This window comes from Bos javanicus, chromosome 7 (assembly GCF_032452875.1).
Source record: "Bos javanicus breed banteng chromosome 7, ARS-OSU_banteng_1.0, whole genome shotgun sequence".
NCBI lineage: Eukaryota > Metazoa > Chordata > Mammalia > Artiodactyla > Bovidae > Bos > Bos javanicus.
In genome coordinates, this window is record NC_083874.1 from 71,633,257 (window position 1) to 71,656,298 (window position 23,042).

The 23,042-nt window shown below is 43.8% G+C and overlaps 1 long non-coding RNA gene across 2 annotated transcripts; it reads left to right on the top strand.

Moving 5' to 3' along the window:
• The first annotated feature begins 1,180 nt into the window (after positions 1 to 1,180).
• Positions 1,181 to 19,845, top strand: LOC133251596 (uncharacterized). 2 transcript variants are annotated; one of them, XR_009737698.1, is made up of 4 exons: positions 1,181 to 6,992; positions 14,151 to 14,298; positions 14,915 to 15,967; positions 17,096 to 19,845. It is a non-coding gene; the product is annotated as an uncharacterized LOC133251596 (long non-coding RNA). The 2 variants fall into 2 exon arrangements; XR_009737699.1 differs by having other exon boundaries at positions 15,786 to 15,967.
• The last annotated feature ends 3,197 nt before the right edge of the window (positions 19,846 to 23,042 follow it).

Here is a 23,042-nt window from a genome sequence, read left to right on the forward strand (position 1 = left end):
TCGGGGTAGAAATGTGAACCGGTTTCCTTTCTTCAGTAATTACTACCAGTGGTGTTTTGTTGACCTTGCCTTTATGTTGTTCAGTCACTCAGTTGTGTCTGATGCTTTATTACCCCATGGACTACAGCGTGCCAGGCTTCCCTGCCCTTCACTATTTCTTGGAGTTTGCTCAAACGCATGTCTATTGAATCAATGATGGCATTGAATGATCTCATCCTCTGTCACCCCCTTCTCCTCCTGCCGTCAATCTTTCCCAGCATCAGGGTCTTTTCCAACGAGTCATCTCTTCACATCTGGTGGCCAAAGTATTGAAGCTTCAGCATCAGTCGTTCCAATGAATATTCAGGGTTGATTTCCTTTAGGGTGGGTGGTAGGTGATGCTTAACAGGATTTCAACAGATTCCATAGCTCTCTGGTTACTTTTGGTCAAAATGAATTTGGAGCTTAGAATATAAGGCTCAGTGCTATTTGTCTAAAAGCTCCAGTCTCAAACTCATTGCAAGCCTTCTCCCTGTGGCCCAGCATAAGCTAGTGCTGGGACTGAACCAACGCTGCATGTTCTTCTCTTGATCCCCCTCCCCTGCCCTGAAGCTGCCAAGCCCCTCATGGGTCTTCTGCAGCCCAGTGCTGGGGGGCGGGGGCGGGGGGCAACTGGAAGAAGAGAGATTGTCCTTGTGTGACTGACTGCATGCTGTTATGGGGAATGTCCTGGCTTTGCTCTGGGTGTTGCTCTGTGTAGTGCTGGTGGCCACCACTGTGTGGGTATGTATGTGTGATCACATGCTCCTCCATGGCTATGGATCCCTGCCCTCCTGAGAATGGCAGCCATGCCTCTTCCCACACTTCTCCCTTGTGGGACTCCTCTTGCTTGGTCCCAGGGCCATCCATGGCCTCTGCCCTTCCATTAATAACCACCAGGGTCCACAATAATAACCATAGGGCCCTTCGAGGGCCACAGAGATTTGGATGGGGTGAAGGTTTTTGAGGCACATCACATCAGAGGCTCTTAGGCCCTGTAGTCCTGGGCTACTCTGGCCCGTGAGCCATCTCTGGGCCAGGAGCAGCACCATTGTTTGAGTTCATGTCCCCACAGGCCAACAATCCCCTCTCCGTCCCCATGATGCAGTGAGAAGAGTAAAAGGACACCCACCATGTTCTCAGACAGGATGCTCCTCACCAGGAGGGCCTGTAATTTCTGTAGCCCAGCAGGTGTGCATCTGGGGGACACCTTCTTGCAGGTCCCCCGAGTCTTCATATGAGGTTTGTTTAGAGCTACTCTTGGCTACAGGAGGGGAGGAACCATGCTCTCCCACCATGGACGTGGGTTTTCCCTTGTTGCTCAGTCATATCTGACTCTTGTGACCCAAAGGACTGTAGCCCACCAGGCTCCTCTGTCTATGGAATTTCCCAGGTAAGAATACTGGAATGAGTTGCCATTTCCTTCTCCAGGGAATCTTCTTGGCCCAGGGATCAAACCCAGGTCTCCTACATTGGCAGGTTGATTCTTTACCACTGAGCCACCAAGGAAGCCCCTGGGTTTTCCCTGCAGACACCCCAAAGCTAACTTTATCAGGCTTTCCTTCCCTGATGGTTGATGGCTGGTTCTGACATCTCTCAGCAAGCCCAGAACAAACTTTAGAAGATGCTGCGCTTAGTGGCTTTTGGGGACCTAAGCCCCATGTGCTCAAGCAATGGGAACAATGAAATGGCAGATCTTCCATTCGTCCCTAGCTCAAGTGATTGCTTGCAGAGGAGTGGTTTATCTTTGCGGTCTCTAAGTCCACAGCCCTTTCAGGGGTAGACAATCAGTTTGTGGGATTGAGTTACAGCAGGAAGTATGACAAGTGGCTGCTGGGTGTTGTCTGTGTCCTAAAAAACACTAGTCATATTGGATTAGGGTCTACCCTAAGGACCTCATTTTGATTTAATTAGCTCTTTCAAGGCCCTATGTCCAAATGTAGTCACATTCTGAAGTACTGGGCTTAAGAATTCACCATATGAATTCCAGGTGTGGTGAGGAGAGACCAATTCAGCCCCCAACAGATGTGTCTTTCCATTAAAGAGGCAAGGCTAAGTGGAAGTGGCATAAACATAACTTGGACTTCACTTTTAAACCTGTTAAAACTTCGAATAATGATTCTTGATAAATTCTGAAGAATTGCTAGGTGCTTTGCAGTTTAAAATTTTATGTAGAAGATGGCTTAATAGCTTTTTTAATTGTTTGAAATAGTCATAATCCAATTTCCTTTTTCATGTAGAAAATATCTATTGAGTGGTCACTAGGTGCCAGACACCATTCTAGGTACTAGGAATATAGTTGAATAAAAGGGATACAAATCTCTACCTTCATCCTAGTTGGAGGAAATAGACTATCTGCAAAATAATAGTAAGTTATACCGTATGCTGTAGTGATAAGTGGCATGGAAAAAGTAAAGTAGGGAAGAGAGTGTATGTCCTTTGGGTTGATGGGTTGAAATCTTAAATAGATTATAGATGGTCACATTGAGAAGGTACTTATGAACAAAAATTTGAAAGAGGTAAGGGAGGAGGAGTCTTGAGGACATGCGCCTTCAGTAGGACTGCCTAGGCAGAGGAGAGAGCAAGTACAAAGGCCCTGAGCTAGGAATGGACTTGTTTGAGAAAATGCAGAGGGGTCAGAAGGGCTGGTGGGTTGTGAATAATAGGAAGAGGACTGGGAGACAATGCCAGAGAGGTAGGCAGGGACTAAATCATGTAGAATCATGAGAGCCATGAGTTTGAGGAAATGAGTTGGATCCGAAGTGTTGGTCCCTGGGGGACTAAAGGATTGTTGGGGACAGGGTATCACTGAGCCAGGAAGCGGGAGCCTGGGGTGCCTGAGGATCAGATTATAGACAGTTTGAAGTTGTTGGTAGTGATATCATCCAGGAGTTGACCACAGCAGTCAGTGACTCAGGTAGTGGAAGCCAAGCGCATTGGAAGAGAACTACGGGAATTTTGAGAGCGGGGTCTTAGAAGGAATAAACAGAAAGAAGGAGTGGTTTTAGAGAGAATGGCAGTGAGCTAGTAGTTAAATTCTTCAAGCAGGGGAGGGACTGACCCAGGCATTTGCAACAAAACTGGCAATGGATGGTGTATTCTGATGATGAGAGATTGCGAGCTGGGGTTTCAGGGCAGAGGGGCGGGGTGTGTGGTCTGGAAGCAGCAGTGGAGCAGAGGCCCCTCTTAACTGATGCTCATGGGCAGCCCGGGAGAGATGGCAGCCGGGGGCCATGATTCCCTCTAGCTGTGAAATGTGACTGACTTTTAGGATATTGCTGTTGATGACTACTTAATAAAACCTAAATGATTATAACTTCTTAATATTAGGCTTCTTAGTCTTGATAAAATTGAGTGAGGGTTTTTGAGAAGTTCTTTTCCTTAAAAATGGAATAGCAGGAATTAATCATTTATGCTCCTTGGTCTTCAGATAGAGGCATCTAGGATTAAGGCAGAGCCTCTCTTCACTGCTTGTAGGGTTCCATCTTGAGGCTCATCATTGCCTTGACAGGCTACATCCAGAGCACAGTGAGAGAAAATGTTGACTTAGTAGAAGACATGCAGTTGCCAGGAGAAGAGCAAGAATGGAGGGAAAAAGAGAAAGAAAAGGTGTTTGAAAAGTCAGTAGGAATCTTTCAGGTGGAATGAATTTCTGGGAGAAGGGACTTATTCACCCTATAGATGGGTGGTCACAAAGCGGTGGTTCTCCAAGGGTGTCTGGGTCTCTATTAGGGATGTGTGAGGTTAAGACCATTTCAGTAATCACACTAAGATGTTATTTGCCCTTTTCATAAGCATATAGTGCAGTTTTATAGAAGTATGACACCACAGCTGATTGCGGTGGCAGATATGAAAACCCAGTTGTCTTCTTGTAAGCCAGATATTAAAGAAATCTGCAAAAATGTGGAACAGTGGCAGTCTCACTAAATATTTTTTTAACATTAAAGGGGTTATAACAATATTTAAATCAACTAGTAAATATTTCAAATAAGCATTTTGAGTTGTAATGCTGTATATACTGATAGATATAATCCTTATAAGCAAAACAAAAGCTCTTTATGGTCCTTAATAATTTTTAAGATTGTAAAGGAATCTAGGGATCCAACAGTTTGAGAACTAATAGATAAGAGGCCAGGCTCTGGAGTTAGTATGCTTAGGTGGGAATCTAGGCTTTATGATCTTAGGCAAGTTTCTCGACCTCTCTAAGACTTTAGAGAGTCTATGTCTATGAACTAGGCCACTTCAGGCAAGTGTTGTGAACAAGTGAAGTAATGTATTATAGTCACTTTGTACAGTGATATTTGGGTACAGAGTGATCATTTCACAAATGTTGATTATTACTTCATGTAACAACTGACTGAGTGCATAACTCTTTGCTAAGTGCTGGCAGGATGTAAAATGGCATAAGTCACAGCTCCTACTCCGAAGAGGTTTGCTGCCCAGCAGGGTAGAGATTTCTGGATTTGTAGTTGGCATCTGCGAGTTCAATTCCCAGCTCTACCCTTGACTCGTGACCTCACCTTGAGCAAGCCACTTCCTGTGGGTAAAGTCAGATAATAAAGGCATTGTGACAGTCCACTGAGGAGACAATAAATTCCTGCTGTGTCTTCCAGGCATTGCTGTCCCTAGAACTTAATTTAACTTGGATTTGTCCTTCTTGAAAATAACACTACCTTTTTCTGCTTTCCATTTTCAGAACCTGCCTTTCTTCCCGAGATACGTAACTATGCCAGTAGAGGGCACCTTCTGCCTTCTTATTCATCCACTGGCTCCTTTCTCTAATTTGGAAATGTTCTAGCTGAGATGGGTGGCAATTGCCGGTTTTTGTCTTAGGACACTCATAGCTTTGTGAGTGTGCTAAATTTTGTCTGAAAATCCTGACTCATTTTTTTATCAGTCAATACAGATTTATTGAGACCTCTAAATAAATAAAGGGGCTTTCCTCATAGCTCAGTTAGTAAAGAATCCACCTGCCATGCAGGACACCCTGGTTTGATTCCTGGGTTGGGAAGATAAGAGAAAGGCTACCCACTCCAGTATTCTGGCCTGGAGAATTCCATGGACTGTATAGTCCATGGGGTTGCGAAGAATCGGACATGACTGAGTGACCTTCACTTTTCACTCACTTTAAATAAAACTGAAGGGAAGGTGTTGGTGGAAAGGAGATTGTGGGTGTGGCCACCATCATCTGACATTGAGAATCATGGACTCTATTCCAGGCCGTTTTAAGTGCTTCTCTTGCAACATTTCCTGAACTCTCAGACCACCACCAGGGGTAGGTTATGGGCACTCATTTAATAGCTGTAAGCCTGGGCTCTGATTGGTTAGGTAACTTGTGTGAAGTCCATTGTGGTGGAGCTGATTCAAATCCAGAGGAAGTGTGCTAATAGCAGAGGAGGGTGAGATGGCTGTGAGCTGGAAAGGGAGGCAAGATCTGGACAGAAGGAGAAGACCAAAGAGAGTCTTGTCAGGCAGGGGAAATGGTCTCCAGTGGAGCTTGCCCTCAGTGGTGAGCCCTGAAAGCAGGGAGCAGGTCTTACTGCTCCAAGATGGTGATTCTCAATCTTGTCAGGCACAAACGCCCCTTTCTTTAGAAAGTATTTTGTAACACCTATCGTACTATCCTGAAGTGAAATTCTAAAGTAGTACATATCTGTGTTTACATATATGTTTACACTTAATACAAAAGCAAAGTATTACTTCCTATCACTTGAGTAGCAGGCTTGCTGGTGACACAGACCAGAGAACGCAAAGTGCCGGGCTAAATTCCCAAACTGTCCACCAGGGGGCGGTGTATCTCGTCCTCGGCTGCGAACAGCTCCCCAGTCCACGTGCGTTATCTTTGGGCAGCTCCGCTCTCCGTCGCAGTGGCCTCATGTCACACTTCTCCTGAGGTGGCGTGATTTTCTCCCTGATGGCTCCTAACTGGTCTGGGGCGCGTGGGGAGTGAAGACAGGAAGTCGCAGAGCATGGAGCTGACCTCACCAAGTTGGTGTGCTAGATTTCTAGTCACATGAACTCGCCAGGATTAGAGTCATGTTCTTTCAAGTTTTACTTTTGTTGTTCAATCTTTTGCTTAAAAAGTGATCACGAAGCTATATGTTTGTTTTATTTTCATTGAAATTATTTTTTAGGTTACTTTGTATTATAGCAAGCTGTAGGGACCTGGGGCTTCCCTTGTGGCTCAGCTAGGAAAGAATCCACCTGCAATGTGGGAGACCAGGGTTTGATCCCTGGATTGGGAAGATTCCCTGGAGAAGGGAAAGGCTACCCACTCCAGTATTCTGGTCTGGAGAATTCCATGGACTAGTCCACGGGGTCGCAAAGAGCCAGACACGACTAAGCCACTTTGAATTTTCAACTATTCATTTAATCTTTTTCTCTAGTGGAGTTTTCTTTAACCTAAATACATATATTTAAATAGAAACTTTAAATAAATGTATAAATTTAAAGCTTATATCACTTGGCTTAACTAGAGGGTAACCAAAACAAAACCCCCAAAGAAATAAAGCCGAATTACTACATTCTTATTTATATTTTGGTTATTTATATCTTGGTTTCCCACCAAAGGTCCATTGTCTCTATAAAAAAGGAGCTTAAGAAGTGTTAAAGACATAGTCATATCAAACCAAGACTATCCTTAAAGTAATCAGAGAGCTAAAAGAAAAGTGAAAGGGAATATTTTTCTCACTGTTTAAGAGAATCCACATTATTTAAACTTTTATCTGTGTACCCTACAGCAGTGGATAAAAAGCTTCCCATTCTGGAGACAGGTATAGCAGATGGCTTCCTGAACTTGGAGTCAAGGGACCACTTACTAGCTGTGTGTCCTGAACTCATCACTTGCCCTCTCTGGGCCTCTCTGGCCTCACCTGTAAAACGAGCTTCGAAGAGATGATCTCTAAAGTTCTTCTGGATCTAATAGTCGAAGACTGAAGCCCTGATTCTCATCTGAAGGAGCTCTAGGACTTAAGGTGGGTATCCTTCTATTGTGTGTCTAGAACCTTTGAAGGGGGTTGGGGGAAACCACAGATTCCCAGAAATTCCGACCAGCACTGTCTCTACCTTGGGGCAGCTTAACCTAACGTAGCAGAACAGCTGGGTGTTTAGAACCTGGAGTCCAAGATACCTGGATTTAAATCCTTGCTGTGCCTCCTGTAAGTATTGTCCTTGCCGTACCTCTGGCATGTATGTATAGTAACTTTGAGCAAGTTACCCTCTTTGGCCCCCGTTTCTCTAATTAAACAGTAGGGACAGTGATAGAATTTATCCATATTGTGAAGATGAAATTATAATGTTAGGTGCTTACTCCAGTTCCTTGTCCATGTCTCAGCAATGATTCCTGTTTATTATGGTACTTCCTAAGATTTATTTATGTATTTTAAGTGAAACTTGGAAGCAAGCCATTGGGGAAACTGTTTGGTGGCCCTGTCCCCAATATCTTAAAACTGATGAATGTTTCCCAATAAGGGGAAGCCTAGTCTGAGAAAGGCAAATGTGAATGTGCAAGGCTGTCTAACTTACACACAGCCTTGGTGCTAAATATGAGGGCCGAGTGTATTTGTGTGGGTTTTAGGACTTTTGAAAAAAATAATTTTTTTTTCAAAAGCTTTAGCTGAGCAGCTTGTGGCTTTCCAGCCCACAGGTTTCCTGCGTCTCTGCCTGGCCCCCTTGGTGCAGGTGGCTGCGTGTGTGCGTGTGGGACCGAGGAGAGAGTGGAGCGGTGAGGTGGGGAATAGCAGAAGAACAGAGTTCCCCTTGATGGCCCCTGACCTGCTCTGTCACCATGGCAGGCCTGTTCTCGCCCTTGTGGGGCTGGGCAAGGTGGCTGGGGCAGCAGAGCCTGACATTTCAAAGAGCAGTATCGCTTGTCCTGGGCACACCTGTCTTTGAGATCTTGCTGCCACTGCTGGGACATTCCTGACCAGGTGGAATTCTCCTGATGACATTTTTTTTGGATGATCATGTGACAACTCCCTGAAGCATAGAAAGTTCTGTTGTTAGAGCTGTGGACCTGGATTTTCATTCTGTCCTGACCACTAATGAGCTCTCTGACCTTTCTGAACACTTTTGTTTCTTCCTTTCCTTATTTGTAAAATAAAGGTTAGATCATGCCCGTGGTTTTTAAGTTACAACTTATTTGTGTACGTGTGGGGTAGATGTCACAGAGCCTTTGGACAAACTGATGAGAGTTATATAGATTCTGTCTCCAGAAAAACATAGGTCCCCACTCATTTTGTATAAAATTTGAGGCTATTTCAAGACACCCCTGGAAATCCTTCCATGGAGTCCAGGTGGCAAACCACTGATTCTATGCTTTTTTTGGCTTGCAAGCTTCCGTGAAGCCCATGCCTTCAAGGCGTTCCTGCTGAACCTAAAGCAAATGAAGAACCTGTCCATTTACAAACGTGTGTTTAGCATTCTCTCCCTCACAGTCCAGCAAAGTGAGCCTCAGCCCTGCTAGCAGGGGCATGCAGGAGCCGAGCTACCAGGGCCTTTGCGTGTGGCTGTGCAGGTTTTTTCCTGCACAAGGCATCCCAGTTGATGGCCACACCTTTTCCTGTTCACACTAAAGTGGGACCTGGGCCAAATGTAGCCTTTGCAACATATACTTGTATGCAAAAATATAAGGTCCAGCAGGAAATTCTCTGCCCAAAGACTTGACATGAGGCTGACTTTCCCTGTGTGGGCTCAGGAGACAGTATTATTTAGTGACTGGAGAGAGGGGTCATCAAGAGACCAAAATATGCACTTAAGACTTGGGCAAGACTGAGATCCTTGAATGAGTTAGGATTCTTATGGAAAGTGACTGCATTTGTTGGAGTTCTTAGTTTGCAGATAACAGAAACCAATTCAGCTGACTTAAGCAGGAAGGTGATGTATTGAAAGCGTGTCAGGTGGTTCATAGAAATGTCAGGAAAGCTACAGAACAGGCATGAGATACAGAGCGTGACAATGGAGGTGAGGCCTCAGCCACAATAGCGGTCTGAGTGATGATGCAGCCCCAACCTAGCATGGATGCCACTGCCTTCAAGCAATCCCAGCTTACCTCACTGCCACTGGTGATGCTGGATGGAAGGTGTAGCCGTTGCCACCAACCACTAAGATGCATCCTTGAGGGCTCCATTCCATTGCATGTAACATCTGGTTGATTGCACATGGATCATGTGCTTGACCATCCCAGCTGCGCAGGGTCCTGGGAGAGTGAGTGACTGACATGTTCAACTTCTCTGTTTCCCACCAAGACTCTTAAGTGGGGGACTTCCCCAAACCATCACAGGCAGCCCTCCCAAATCAACAGACATTCTGCAGACACAGCAACCAGCTAGAGTTAGCCTCAGTAAAGAGAACTCTTGAAGACTGGAGGGCGTTTTGTGAAAGTAAGGACAGGAGGGAAGCTAGACCTTCAATGGCCTGGAACCAGGAACTTGAACATCAGCAGAACGCTTCCTCTAGCTCTCATCTCTGCTGCTCTGGGCTCCTCCTTCATTTTCTCTCTCTGCTTTCTGACATTTTATGTTCACAGTCCAGGAGGTAGCATCATGTGCTAAAAATGGGGTGTTTTTAGCCCCCACCTGTGGCTCTAAGGGTCCCTGTCTGGAAGGAGAGCTTGGCATTCACTATGATGGGTGGCGTCCACCCACTTTTTACCTTCATTCTGGCTGCCCCAGATGGGTCTCTGCTGTTCTACATGGCCCCCTCATTGTGGAGGTCCCTTTAGATAACCTTGACACACCTCCTCATATTTTTTTGAGGCTGCACTTAGCTTCTCTGATATTCCCAGAATGTCAGATCTTCCTCATTTTACTGACGGAGGGTCTAGGTTTTCAGAAGAATGCTAGCATGTGGAGAACTCAACAGGTGCTAGTGATATCACTAGGGTTTCTTTTCTTCTTCATTTCTCTCCTCTCTCTCTTTCTCGGCACCCTCTGTCCCTTCTCCATTTGTTCTTTCCAAAGCTATGTACCATGTGCTGGGTACCTTCTACTTACTGAGAACTCATCTGTTAATAAGACACAATTCCTGCCCTTCCAAGGCTTTTAGTTCAGTAGGAAGCAGTATCATGATATGATTTAGAGTAAAAGAAAATTATTTTTATCAGGGAGCCACAGTTTGAGGGAGGTTCTTCACCCGAACCAAACTAAACAACAACAATAACACCCAACTGACCTGTACTCTTCAAAATATGGCAAGATCAAGCAAGACAAAAAAGGGCTGTATATTGAATTTGCGCATTGAAGATATATAATAATTAAATGCAATGTGTCATTGGGATCAAAACCCTGATTGGGAAAAAGCTATTCTAAGGAACACGACGAGGGCAATGATGAAATTTTGTAATGTACTTTTTTTTTTAAGGTAAGAGTATTGCATCATTGTTAAATTTCCTGCGTTTGGTAACTTGACTGTGGTTATGTAGGAGAATTTCCTTGTTCTTAGGAAATAAATATATGTGAAAGTGTTTATGCATAAAAGAATATGATGTCTACAATATAGTGTCAAAAGGTTCAGAAAAAAATATATGTAGAGAGAGTGATAGAGCAAATATGAAATGACTTTAAAAATTGGTGAATCTGTATGAAGAGTAGACTTAGGTTCTCTATTCTTGCAACTTTTTTGTAGAGGTGATTAAGTTTGTTATCTTGCTATTAATACTGTTTTCTACTTATTTCATGTGTTCTTTGATCCTTTTTTCTGTCTTCTTTGGATTGATAATTTTTTTTAAAAATGGACTTTTTCGATAGCTCTTTTTTAAGAGGTGGCTTTGAGTTTATAGTATACATCTTGAACTTATCATCATTTACTTGCAAGTGATCACTTCATATATAGTAAGAGCCTTGAACAATATATTGTCATTTCTCCTGACCCTCCCTTTGTGCTATTGGTGTCATAATTTTTTACTTTCTAGTATATTATGAACCCTATTGTACATTGTCAATGTTTTGTTAAACAGTCAATTATTTTAAAAAGAGATTTAAATAACAAGAAAACATCATTTTTTCTCAGTGCTCTTCCTTTGTGTAGATCCAGATTGCCACCTGGTATCTTTTCCCTTCTGCCTGGAGAATTTTCTTTAACATTTCCTGTAGCCTGGGTCAGCAGATGATGAATCCTTTCAGCTTTGTACTTCTGAAAAAAGTCTTTATTGCCAGATCCTAGGTTGGCAGGTCTATTCCTTTCAGTGCTTTAAAAGTGCTGCTCCACTGTCTTTTCTTTTTGCATTTTTCTTTTTTTCAATAAGGGGAAATGTGCTATTTTTCTTATCCTTGTCACCTTGTGGGTAATGTCTTTTTTTTGCTGGCTGCTTCCTCCCTCCCCCACTTATCACTGATTTTGCATAATTTTTGCATAATTTTGCATAATTATGATGTACTTTCCTGTGGTTTTCTTCATGTTTGTTGTGTTTGGGGTTTGCTGAGTTTCTTGGATCTCTGTGTTTATAGTTTTTGTCAAATTTAGAAAATTTTCATCCATTATTTCTTTAGTTTTTTTCTTTCTGTCCCCATTCCCTTCACCTGCTTTGGGGACTTATAACTCACTGATGCTCTTTTCATTCTTTCCCAACGCTTACTTGACAGGCCATTCCTAGACCTCAGCCCTAGAGATGTAGGTTCCAGTGTTCTGGGTTGGGGCTTGGGAGCCAGTACAGTTTTTTTTTTTTTTCATTTTTCTTTACTTTAGACCTCATTAGAAGCTGAGCAAACACAACGTTAAAGAACCGTACACAGAGGTGACTGAGTTTGTGCTCCTGGGACTGACATACTGAGTTGAGTTGCAGCCTATTCTTTTTGTGATTTTCCTAGTCGTCTACGTGGGAGAAGGCAATGGCACCCCACTCCAGTACTCTTGCCTGGAGAATCCCATGGACGGAGGAGCCTGGTGGGCTCCCGTCTATGGGGTCGCACAGAGTCGGACACGACTGCAGCGACTTAGCAGCAGCAGCAGTCATCTACGTGATCACAGTCATCAGCAATGAGAGCATGATTTTGTTAATCAGAAGTGACTCAAAACTTCACACTCCAATGTTCTTCAGCTACCTTTCCTTTGTAGATCTCTGTTATGCCACCAATGTCACTCCTTAGATGCTGGAGTGACACCAATGTCACTCTCTTATCCAAAAGGAAATCCATTTCCTTCCTTGATTGCTTTATACAGTGTTACTTTTTCATTTCCTTGGGGCTCACAGATTGCTATATGCTTACAGTGATGGTTTATGACCGCTACGTGGCCATCTGCAAACCCTGGTTATAAGGCAGTAAAATGTCTCAATGTGTCTGTCTCTCTCTCATTGCTACTCCTTATAATTAGGTAGGTAGGTAGATTTAGTCGCTAAGTCCTGTCTGACTCTTGTGACCCTAAGGGCTGTAGCCCGCCGTGCTCCTCTGTCCATGGGATTTCCCAGGCAAGAATACTGGAGTGGGTTGCCATTTCCTTTTCCAGGGGATCTTCCTGACCCAGGTATTGAACTCGGATCTCCTGTATTACAGGCAGATGCTTTACCCACTGAGCCACCAGGGATGCCCACTCACTCCTTATATTTATGGCTTTGCAAATGGTCTTGCACAGACCATTCTGGTGCTCTGTCTCTCCTTCTGTGGACCCAATGAAATCAACCACTTTTACTGTGAGAACCAACCTCTCTTTGTCCTGTCCTGCTCAGATACTTATGTCAATGAGACTGCCATGTTCATGGTGGCTGGTTCCAACCTCCTGTATTCTCTCTCGATCATCTTCATCTCCTACATTTTCATTTTCCCAGTCGTCGTATGTATTCGCGTGACAGAAGGCGCAAGGCCTTCTCCACCTGTGGATCCCATCTGACAGCTGTCACTGAGGCATCTGCCAGTACAGTATTTTTAAACCAGTCTCTGGGAGATTCAGATGCATCTGGTCCAGGACCATGTTTTGGGGCTTTTTAAAAATTAATTCTATTTATAACTTAAAATATATTTTCAAACTTAAAAGTTGCTAGAATAGTTGTAAAAAATTCCAAACACTCTTTAACCAGATTTACCAGTTGTAAACATTTTGCCGTATTTGCCCCAGCCCCCCAACAACAAACACACACGCTTTTTTCCCTTGGACTATTTGAGAGTAATTTACACCAAGCCCCCTTACTCTTAAATCCTTCAGAGTATATTTCCTAAAATGAAGGCTGTTCTCTTACACAACCACAGTGGGGTGACCAAATTCAGGAAATGTAACATTGATACAATAATACCGTCACCTCATCTTTGGTCCATATTCTGTTCTCTCCAGTTATTCTTTTTTTTTTTTTTTAATTACTTATTTTTAATTGAAGGATAATTGCTTTACAGTGTCGTGTTGGTTTCTGCCAAACATCAACATGAATTAGCCATAGGTATACATAGGTCCCCTCCTCTCCTGGTTCTTATAGTTATTCTATATCCAGCCTGGGATCTGCCTGAGGTCATAAATTCCACCTACTTGTCCTTTCTCTTTAATGACCCAAGGGTCAAAATGTGAAAAACCCTACTGTAAAACTGGTTGGTAGTGGGAGGAGAGGGATACACTTCCTGAAAACAGCTGAAGCTGAGGAATGGCAGGACTGGCGCGGGGTAGGGGTGGGGGGTGGGCAAGAATTTCCTGCTTAGTCTCCGAGGGGCTTCCATGGACCCAGGGCCAGCGTGTGAAATGCTCAGGCTCTTCTTGCTGCCCAGCTGTAGGTCTTAAGTTCCCCATATGAATGGCCTTATTATTTCCCTTGCACTTTCTGCCCTACCCCCACTGCTTAAGGCAAACAAGCATGTCTCTATTATGTGCTACTGAGAATGAGAAAGGAAAGAAAACAATGAATGGTGAGAAGAATGGGAAAGATAAGTAGAAAAATGGAATAAACTGCTCTGCCTTTAGATCCACAAATTGCTGGATGACTTTGAGCAAGTTGAAAAATATTTTCCAGTATCAGAAACAACATCAAAATTAAATGGCTCGTATTTTCTGTATCCTGAGACTGAGATAATGTTGTCAGGGCCTTAGAGGTTATTATTGTCAGATAAAGGATGGGAGAAATCTGCAGACAAGGTTGTATACTTATGAATATCCCACCTCATCACACCAGGATATCCACCTTCATGTGGATTTTGCCTGAGTTTTTTTTTTTTTTTAAGGGAGTGAAAGGGAACTCAGTGCACATGACATTGATGGGCTGAGAAAAATTCCTATTTAGAAATCTGATGCAAAAGCCAAAGTCATCGTTCTCAAATCCAGACTTGATTCTAACTCATTGGCCAAACTAGTGCTTCTGCACAGGCTTTGGTAAGTTCTCCCAGGCCATGTCAGAGAAGGCAATGGCATCCCACTCCAGTACTCTTGCCTGGAAACTCCCATGGACAGAGGAGCCTGGTAGGCTGCAGTCCATGGGGTCTCGAAGAGTCGGACATGACTGAGCGACTTCACTTTCACTTTCCTGCATTGGAGAAGGAAATGGCAACCCACTCCCGTGTTCTTGCCTGGAGAATCCCAGGGACAGGGGAGCCTGGTGGGCTGCCGTCTATGGGGTTGCACAGAGTCGGACACGACTGAAGCGACTTAGCAGCAGCAGCAGCAGCCCAGGCCATGTACCTGGAGGCAATTCTCCCAGGTGTGCAGACTGGAGCTTTAGGAGCAGGGTTTGTGCTCTGTGAAGCTGGTGCTGAGAAATGCCCAGGGAGGGATGCCTTTGCTTGCAGGTATAACACCTTCTGACATGATCTGGTCCCACTGTGCCTCCTTTCTGTCCACGCCCCACTTCCCAGTCTCTGTACAGCCATGCAGCACCTCTTCAACTCCTCCAGATCTGGTGATCATCGTATTTCCTGTCTATTCTGCTTAGAATATTCTTTCCTGGTTCTTTGTCTTCTTAAATCCTGCTTCTCTTTCTTTCTGTTCTCAGCTTTGAAGTCACTTCCTAAGCCTTCACTGCCACCCAAGCTTGGAGTAGGTGTCCCTACCTGAAATCCCAATGTGCCATGAATTCTCCTGACCTAGCAAGGTTTTGATGGACTGTTACCCTGCCTGCACTCCATGGTAGATGCTAAGGCCTGTGATTTCCAGCGCTGTACTTCCTTTACTGTTATATTCCTGGCTTATATAATAGTCCTTAATGTACAATAGTGCTCAATAAAGATTTATTGGATGAATTAGAGAAAAGCTGGCTCACATTTGATAGTTTGGAAATGAAAACAAAAAGGGTGAATTGTGTTTGGCAACATTATACAAGCTCACATGTACCCACCCGCCTCCCTCTGATATGGAGCGCTCAGATTTATTGCCTTAACCATAAATCTGGAGTTTATCTTGAGCTTCTTCCTTATCTTCCCCAGCTAAACATCTAAGTGGTCTCCAAGCCTGAGATCTATCAGCGTCCCTCCTTTCATTTCTATTCTCACTGCCAATACCCTCATCACCTCTGTGTTGGGTCAAGAAACTCCATTGCTCCTCAACTTGCAGTATCTACTTCGTACTGGAGTCTCCTCATCACAGCATGTGAAATCTTGCCCTGATGGGTCCACTGGGCTCCTGTGATGGAGGTACCCATACTGGGCTCTTGGCCATTTCTCAGGCATCTTTTTTTGCTTTATTTTTTCATCCTTTTTGCTTCTTTTGCAAGGAATCCACCCCACACCCATACCTATTGAATCTGCCTACTTGTCTTGTGAAGCTTAGATCAGATTCTTCTTTTAAGTTTCTTAAGACTAAAGATATCCCTTACTCTCTGAATCTGTTTTGTTCCATTTCTGAGTTCATATATCATCTTTGGGCAGGGAGGGACAGTTGGTTATCAAGAACTAAGAGGTTCCTGACTTTGAAGGAGTGAGTGGCTGGTGTTCAGATGAAGAAAGACACCTGCCATAACCATGGCCTGTGCTCATCACCATTAACAAGGACCAGGGCTGGGCATCTCACCTGCCTTATCTACTTTAGTCTTCATCACAGCTCTTTGTGGGTAAGTGGAGGAAGTAAGTTCTTTAAATATCCTGATTTTGCAGATAAAGAAACAGAGGTTCAGGGAGGTGACTTGATTTTCCCACAGTTGCCCAGCTAAGAAGTGGTGGATTCTTGGTGTACTTGGAATCTGCCCCACCTCCCTCCAGAGCTTGAGCTGGTGCCTAGAAGGACCTGAGTGGGTAGCTGCTCCTAGATATGTCGCTTTGCACATAGTGAATGCTCTAACAATCTTTCAAATGAATGAATGCTTTCCATTTGGTCTTGACATTATACTCTTTCATTGTCTTCTACCATTAGCATTGATAACAATATGATACATAAATGCGGGCCTTTTGTTTATTTAAATAGAAGTGCTGCATGTGAGTGATAAAAAAAATCAAGTAGTGCAAGAGCATATAGAATGAAAATGAAGTTTCATTCCCTGTCAGGCTGCCTAGTCTAATCCCCAGAGACAACCACTGGTAACAGTTTCTTGTTTATTGTTCCGGAAATATTCCACGTATAAATCAGCATACGTGAATATGGGTTTCTTTAAAAGAAACACAAGTGGGAGCCTACTATGCATTGCTCTGCATCTTGTTGTTTTCATTTAGAAATGGGTTCTGGAGGATTCCATTCCTCACATGCAGGTCTGTCTGTCTGTGCTCTCTGGCTGTTACTCAGAGAGCACTTTAGTGTTCTGTGGAATGGATGTGCCGGGTTTGGTTTGATGAGCACTTAGGTTGATGGGTATTTGGTTTATTTCCCCTATTTTGCTATTACAAACAATGCTGTGAAGAATACCCTTGCATACACTTCTTTGCCCTCATGGTAAGTGATTTGTATCCCCTCACATGCAAATGTGTACATTATGAGATAACTCTGGGTAATTGCTTCCCTTTTAAAAATAGGAGACCAAGACACGGAGGTTTTTATGAATCTTCCCAAATGAAGGCAGGGAAGGAGGGAGGAGAAAGGGAGGAAGTCAGAAGCCTCTACATTTTTAGAACAGGGTCAGATTGGAAGGTTAAAAACATGGAAAGATAATGCTTCTCCCCCATTAGTAAGAATCGTTACTTTATATAAGAAAAATGTTCAGATGTTTTTTCACTGTGGTGTTTTTATTGAATTATCTTTTGCTTTTAAGACATTCCTGGACTTCCCTGGTGGTCCAGTGGTAAAGAATCCGCCTGCCAGTGCAAAGGACATGGGTTTGACCCCTGGTCCGGAAGATTCCACATGCCTTGGGGCAACTAAGCCTGTGCGCCACAACTGCTGAGCCCAGCACCACGACTACAAAACCCACGTGCCCTAGAGCCCGTGCTCCTCAACAAGAGAAGCTGCTGCAGTGAGAAGCCCGCCCACTGCAACGAGAGTAGCTCCTGCTCTAAAGGCAGAAGGGAGAAACTGTTTTTTTAAAAAGACATTCCTTTCTTGGTTGCCCTGCTTTTTCTGAGACCTAAAACCTGGGCTTAGCCTGCCTTTGATAGTGGCCAGAATAAGGAATGGGGTAGCAGGAAGAACAGGGGTCCCTGGTCTGGGCTTGGCCAGGGTCAGAGCTCAGAGAACAACAGAGCCTGAATTCACAGCCCTTATTCCAGCCACCCACCCTACAGATGAAGAAACTGAGACTCAGACAGACGTCATGTGACTGTCAGACTAACTGATATCATCTTAATGCAGGTCTGCCAACTCTCAGGCTAGTGGCGTTTTTAAGTGAAACCCTAGGCAGCTGCCAGTAAACAAATATAGCCCCAAGGCTTCATTTTTATTTCACAAGTGAAAACAGGCAGCATCAGGAGACTCATGAACCTACTCTGGATCAAGGTCCTGTTGAATGTTGGCCATATCCTGCCCTGAAAGGATGCACTGCCCAGACAGAACTATGATTTATGATCTCCTGGTAGATGTGGAGAGCAACAGTCAGTGGGTCTCAGGGGCCTAATGTGTGCTGACACTGCCCATAATTCAGACATTTGGATGGTCTGGAGAGTGATGGTCAGCTGTCTCTTAGATAATATTTCAAGGCTGGCCCTGGTATTATCTGTCTCGTGCCCTGTTGACATAGCTTGGAGAACTCCCAGACACTGCACTGATCTAGGTAAGATCTGAGCTGGCAACATTTCCTGTTGAAAGAACCTTGTAATTCAGAACTTTCCAGTGAGCATGCAGTGCGGCTTTGGTGGTGATGTGAGTCCTTGGGGACAAGGAAACTTCTGGGCGCTCCTTGGTCTTTACATGCACGCAACCCTCCTGTTTATTTTTTCTTCATTCTGGCCCAAGTGTGGGCAGTGTGGTGTGGTGCTTGGAGAGTAAGCTCAGGAACAAGCAATGTCTGCATTCACATCCACTACACAGAGCAGTGGGAGCTTGAGTGAGTTACTTAAGTCTCATTGGGCCTTTAGCCTGGACAGGTGCGTGGTTCTCCCAGTGCAACTGCGAAGATACAGTTAAGGAGTTTGGTGATTATTAGTGGCTTTCTGGGCTTTCGCTTGCATTACAAAGGCCTCTAGCCTGAGAGGAAATCAAAGTTGAAGCTGGGGAGATAAGAGCATGGTTCTGGATCAAGGCTGCTGTGTTTGGATCCCACAGTGGGTTCTTCCCCCGTCCCACTGTATGACTGTGGATACCTCGCTGTGCTGGTCTTTGCTCAAGTTCCTTCAACCCTAAAAGGGGTAACAACACTACTTAAGTCACAGGTTATTGTGAGGATTGTCTGAGATATGTGTGTAAAGTAACACAGATCTCATGAAATATGCGCTAGGTTACATGCATATTCATATCTTTGACTCCCCTGCTCCCTCCTCCAAATACAGTATGCCTTTCCTTTTTCCTACACCTAAATATCCTCTAATTGTTGAAAGTATATGTGTAACAAAAGATGCTCTCACACACGTGTAATTCATTCATATTTATTCAACGAACACTCATTAAACTCATCCTGTGTGCCAGTGACTATGTTCAAGGTACTGGGGACACATCAGTGAACAAGACAGACACAAATTCCTGCCCTTGGGGAGCTTACGTTTGTTTGGAGAAGACAGATGACAACGAAGATAATAAGTTGTGTGTTAGAAGATGAATTGTATGGAAAAAAATAGTGGGGAGTGGATAAGACAGGAAATACTGAAGTGTGTGGGCTGTTTAACATGTGGGCACCTCCTTGAGAAGGTGAGAGTTGATCAAAGCCTTGAGGTGGGTGAAGGAGTGAGCCGTGGAGACAGTAGAGAGGAGAGTTCTGAAGGACAGTGAGAAGGCCTTTGTCACCCATTGGAGGGGGCAGGGCTGATGGTAGAATATGAGGTCCCAGAACTGAGACGTGTGGTGGGTTGGGTGCAGATTTCCCTGGGCTGTGTAGGCCATCAGAGGGATTTTAATTTTGCTCTAAATGAGACCAGGTTCCAGTGGAGATTTTTGAGTAAAGGAGTAGCATGATCTGATGTAGTTTTAAAATAAAAATTTAAAGTAGTCTTTTCAGCATTGGTCATTTGAACAAAGACTGTTAACGACCTAGATGCCCATCAGTAAGGAACTGGGTAAACAAACACAGCTGTAGAAAAGAAAGCTTGTTCTGTATGGATATGATACTGTATGCAATGTACTGAATGTTCATGTCCTTCCAAAATTTGTGTGTTGAAACCTAATCCCGAGTGTAGAGCCTTAGGGAGGTAGTTGGGTGACAAAGGTAGAGCCCTCATGAGATTAGTGCCCTTGTAAGTAGAGAGAGGGAGAACTCGCTTTTTTCTCTCTCTGCTCTCCATCACCTGAGTATACAGCAAAAAGATGTCTATCTGCAAACTAGGAGGAGGGTCCTTATCAAGAGCCAGACCTTGCTGGTGCCCTGATCTTTGACTTGCAGCCTCCAGCACTGTGAGAACTAAATGTTTGTTGCTTAAACCACCCAGTCTCTGGTATTCTGTTACAGCCACCTGAGTTGACTGAGACAATAGCATATACAAGTTATATTGCTGCTGCTGCTGCTGCTAAGTCGCTTCAGTTGTGTGTCTGACTCTGTGTTACCCCATAGACGGCAGCCCACCAAGCTCCTCTGTCCCTGGGATTCTCCAGGCAAGAATACTGGAGTGGGTTGCCATTTCCTCCTCCAATGTATAAAAGTGAAAAGTGAAGGTGAAGTTGCTAGTTGTGTCCGACTCTTCACGACCCCATGGACTGCAGCCTACCAGGCTCCCCTGTCCATGGGATTTTCCAGGCAAGAGTACGGGAGTGGGACAAGTTATATTATCAAGTGAAAAAATGCAAAGTGCAGTATCTGTACCATGCATACATGCAGAGATCTGTTTTTATGTTAACTATGTCTGAAAATGCATAGGAAACTGATAGCCCATGGGGACTTGGATTCTCTGGAGGGTGGCGAGAGGAGGACATCCTTTATTTATACGGTTTTGTCTCTTTTGAATTTTGAGCCATGTGATTATATTACCTATTCAAAAAAGAATGATCAAAAATAAAAAGCATACATGTCTGTACCAAGTCAGATGATAAAAAATTAAAATATAAAGAAAAAGTTAATAATGGTCCCTTCTGTCTTCCATCTCTACCCTTTAAGAAAACCAATGATGTATATCTTTTCTACATCTTTTGCTATGTTTAAACATGAGTATATAAAACTTATAAATCCATCTGTGTTTTCTCCTTAAAAGCAAGAAGCCAGCAAAAAATGGGATTATATTCATTAGTCTGCAAGTTACTTTCCCCCATGCTTCATAAAGCACCATGGCCATTCTGTAGACCAAGCGAATAAAACTAACATTATTATTTTTAATAGCAAAAGCATTCATCATAAGAATGTGGCATAGTTTAACAACTTACTACTTGGGGGACATTTGTTTTTAGTGTATGTGTGTGCCTGTGTATATGTGTCTTTGTGTATGCTACTTCTAACAGTGCTATAATGAACATCTTTTCATGTCTTTTAACTGCTTTCAGATACTCTTATCTCAGTGTTTTGGGAATCCTATGGGGTGAGGGCAGACAGTTAATCTTCTTCCTGTTTGTGAAGCACTGCAGTGGGTCCTATGAAGAGCTGGGATTTAGTCCAGTTTGGCCATTGACTGACTGGCTGTGTAAATTCTGAGCAAGTCTCTCCCCCTCTCTGGGTTTCAATCTTTGCATCTGTCAAAGAGGGAATTGGACTAGGTGATCCTGAAGGTCCTTTCCACTTCTAGGATCTTCATGGGGTTGTAAATTCCACAAGGAGAGGGACCACGTTTGTTTTATTGACTGTTCTTTCCTGAGTATTAAGCACACAGTAGACCCTTAGTGAGGGCTTCTCAGGTGGCTCAGTGGTAAAGAATCCACCTGCTATTGCAGGAGTCAGGAGTTCAATCCTTGGGTCAGGAAGATCCCCTGGAGGAGTAAATGGCAACTCCAAGTATTCTTGCCTGGAGAATCCCATGGACAGAGGAGCCCGGTGGGGTACAGTCCATAGAGTCGCAAAGAGTCAGACACAACTGAGTGGCTGAGCACTGCCACAGACCCTTAAAGAGTATTTATTGATCAAACAAATGAATGGACTATCTTGTTAAGCTCATGAAGTTCCATCATAGCAGAGCTGTGTGAGTGCGTGTTCCTTTTTTCCTCTACATCATGCTGCCTCTCGCCTCTGAAGTATCTTTGCCCTTAACCTTTAAATCTTGTAACCACATGACCTTTTGTTCTTCTACTGATACTCATGTGATGTGTGTTTCACTGTGATGTGTCTTTTACATATTAGGCTAGGGTTCTAATCTTAGTGCCCTCATTTACTACCTGCGTGGCCCCTGGGGCAAATTTTCTGACCTTGTTTCCTCCTCTATTAATAGGAATGGAAGTTCGCTATTTACCTATGCACATATGCTCTGCAGTAAATTATCTAAGAAATTATGTGTGAATTGCCTAGCAAAGCCCCTGGTGAACAGTAGGTATTCAAAAAATGGTTGCAGTTGTGGTTTGAACAGGGTGTGGCCTACAGGGTGGGCATTTCAATTTGACACGTGATGGTTGGGATCTGTTATGTGGGAGACAATGGCCTGGGTGCCCTGGTGATTCAAAGCTGAGTGATAACGTGCCCTGTCCTTCAAATAGCTCATCAAAACATCCTGAAAACATCAACTTTGTGATAGAATTTTGTCAAAATGGTTAAGAATATTGTCACAACATGCATATTTCTTGTTTTCCTTCTTTGTAATTAACCACATTAAAAGACACATACAACATAGAATTTTATGCATTTGACTCTGAGTTTTTTTTTTTTTATGTGAACCATTTTTAAAGTCTTTTTGGATTTGTTACAATATTGCTTCCGTTTTATATTTTGGCATTTTGGCCATGAGGCATGTAGGATCTTACTTCCTGGACCAGGGATCGAACCTGCACCCTATGCATTGGAAGGTAAAGTCTTAACCACTGAAATGCCAGGGAAGTCCCTGACTATTTTCTATGTTTTTCTTTTTGCCAGTACCTGGACCATTTTTCAAGTCATGTTGTTGGTTTTGGAAGGTACCTTGGAAATTGGGGTGGGTTGAAATAGTTGAGGTAGGAAAGGATCAAGGAAGCTGAAGGCTTGTTTTCTTTCATTTTCTTCGTAGAATGATAGCCTGAGACTCAATTAAATTTAATTGATGTAGAGAATGCCTGGAACATGGTTCCAGGGAAAAAAATGCAAAGGACTGTTAATCTCAGAAAAAGGAATTGATTAGTCCTTCTTGTGTGCAAGCTACAGAAAGCCAAAGGAAACTGGCTTAAGTAATACACAGTTTATTGCTTCACATAATTGAGTTGTTTAGTAGTTCAGTCGCTCAGTCATGTCTGACTCTTTGTGACCCCACGAATCACAGCACGCCAGGACTCCCTGTCCATCACCAACTCCCGGAGTTCACTCAGACTCACGTCCGTCAAGTCAGTGATGCCATCCAGCCATCTCATCCTCTGTCATCCCCTTCTCCTCCTGCCCTCAATCCCTCCCAGCATCAGAGTCTTTTCCAATGAGTCAACCCTTCGCATGAGGTGGCCAAAGTACTGGAGTTTCAGCTTTAGCATCATTCCTTCCAAAGAACACCCAGGGCTGATCTCTTCAAAATGGACTGGTTGGATCT